This window comes from Hipposideros armiger, unplaced genomic scaffold, assembly GCF_001890085.2.
Source record: "Hipposideros armiger isolate ML-2016 unplaced genomic scaffold, ASM189008v1 scaffold_123, whole genome shotgun sequence".
Lineage (NCBI taxonomy): Eukaryota > Metazoa > Chordata > Mammalia > Chiroptera > Hipposideridae > Hipposideros > Hipposideros armiger.
The window spans coordinates 83717-86329 of NW_017731473.1; positions in this window are offsets into that span (position 1 = coordinate 83717).

Consider the following 2613-nt stretch of genomic DNA (forward strand, 5'->3'; position numbering starts at 1 on the left):
TAACTAGTTTTTAACATACTTGCGTTCGATCCATATTCTTGAGTTGGAATAAGCAGGAGACTGATTTAATTGTAGCACAAGAGCTAAGATATGGAGAAGGTATGAGACCTTATTTTCTGCCCTCCAGAGAGCAGGTCCAGAACTGATGGCGGAGAAGGCGTGTGCGCGCGTGTGTGTGTGTGTGTGTGTGTGTGTGTGTGTGTGGCGGGGGGGGCTCCAATATTAACTCAATATGAAGAAGAGCTTTCTGGCAGTTAGCGCAATCGAAGACTAAAGCTACCCTGCCTTGTGAAGCAGGAACGTTCCCACCACCGGTCTTGCTGGCTTCCCACTCATTGCAGCCTGATTAGTGCAAGCTATGGCATTGGGGGAAAGCAGGGAAGAGATAATCAAGGCAGTTCCCTTGAAATAACGGTCTCTGGAGCCCGATAGCCTGGGTCCAATCTTGGCTCTGTTACTGTTGCTCGCTCTGAGCGTTAGTTCTCTAATCTGTAAAATGGAGATAATGATGGCATATTTTCACAGGTTTGCTCTGTGAATTTCCTAAGATTATGTATATAGAGTGCTTTGTACCATGCTTTACCACAGTAATCATTAAATTGATATTGTTGTTGTTTGTTGTTATTAAGGCGCTCACGAGGTAAGGATTTGCATAGACATTCTCTTGGCAAACATATACTGCCTTAGGCTTGGGCCAGATGTGGAAATACAAGAATGGATATGCTGGGCTCTTTCCCAAAAGGAGCCCCGGAATGCTTGTGTAAAGGGGTTCCTAAGGATTCATTATTCCAGAGAGACCTGCAGGCTGGGGTCTCAGGGAATGACACATCTAGTTGGAGCCCAGCAACATTGCGTGGGAGAAGGCTGGAACCATGGGCGATGGAAAGAGGTGAGCCTCATGCATGGTCCTAGGCCATTTCCAGAGTGGTAAAAGCAGGCACAGTAAATGCCAGAGGATGAGACAATCAGACAAACAAGCCCCGAGGGTTTAGCCAGGATAATGAAAACAAATGCTAAAATCAGCCTCACAATAAAAAGAAGTCTCAAAAAGTCACTCTGTCAGTAATACAGAGGGGTTACCTTGTTCCAGGCCCACAAAAAAGGTAACTGATTGAAAAAAAGGAGCTGCAAAAAACTACAATTTTTTGAGCATTTACTAAATATCAAGTATTGTCAAATAAAAAAAAATATCACCATTTTATGGAGTAGAAACTGAAGCTTGAAGAAGTTAAACTACTCACCTGAGGTCCCAAGACACAGGCCTTTGAGGCTAACCATTTACCATTTACCCAGGAGGGAAGGACTGGTGGAGAAACACCCATTTGCTAGCCATTTTCCCAAGGCAGTTGGCACTGCCTGTGGCTTCTGGGCTTTGTGGAGACAGCTAAACATCCTGGACCTGAGATCTGCTGTGACTTGTTCTCACCATCTGCACATCCCTGCTGTAACCTGGAATCACACCTGCTGCAAAATTGCTTTGGGATGAATAATATGGAATGGTAAACAGGGAACCAGGACAAAAGTGGCAGTTGCCATGGAAATGCAGGAGTTTTCATACAGCCCAATTCTGGGTGGGGACACTCATAAATGTGTGTGAAACGGGAACGTTCTTCTGTGCCAGTACGTGAAGGTGGGATGATCATAAGGGAGACCTCTTCTCCAAAAGCAGTCATTGGTTGGGTTATCCCAGGTGGAGGCATAAAAACAGTCCAGCCTTCACTGGTCCAAATTCTACATGATTTCCTAGCTGTGTCATCTTGGACAAGTCATTTAACCTCTCTTGGTTTTAACTTAATTTTAGGTGACAATGTCTGCTTGGTAGATTGCTGTAAATATTAAATGAACTAATAATGCAAAGTGTTGGATAGTAAGTCAAATATTTTGGACTATTAATAATATCTGATTCTTCAGGTAACCTTGGATTTATTCTACCTATGTCAACTGAGGTTTATCCAACATGAAAAATGGGCCAGAACTCAGCGTCTTTCCTGACTTGGCAGCAGAGTAAAGGTGGAAATGGTTACCTCTGCCAATCTCAACTAGATCTGACCTTGTGGAAAATCAAACAAACAGAATCTTATTCCAAATCCCCACAGGAAGAATCATGTGTAGGGGTCACTCTTTCTTAGCCAACTATTGGCTTTCTTTCCTGGACATTTAAAAAATATATTTCACTGGTAAAACGGAGCCCACTGTGTCCAGCAGAAAGCAGAAGGAGTCTTCTATCTTTCTCTCCCATATTACTCATGCTTATTCAGGCCTGCTGATGAGAAAGCAGTATGAATGTTAGAAGGCTGGCAGCTGCAACAGGAGTGATACCTAGGGACTTGCAGAACATTCCAGTCCTAGGCTTATAAGCAGGAGCTGCTCCCGAAACAAGTCTGGACACAGGAGACATGGACATTGTGATTGTATGGTAGAATTTCCCTGTGATGCCTAATGGGTCTAAATGCATTGACTGGCATTTGATACCTGCTCAGATCCTTCAAAACACTACCCAACTACCTCCCCCACCCCAAACAATAACAACAACAAAATGATCTCGTTAATACAAAATCAACGAGCCGCCAGCAGATGGATTCTAGAAACCATCCTGACCAAGTTGGAGATGAC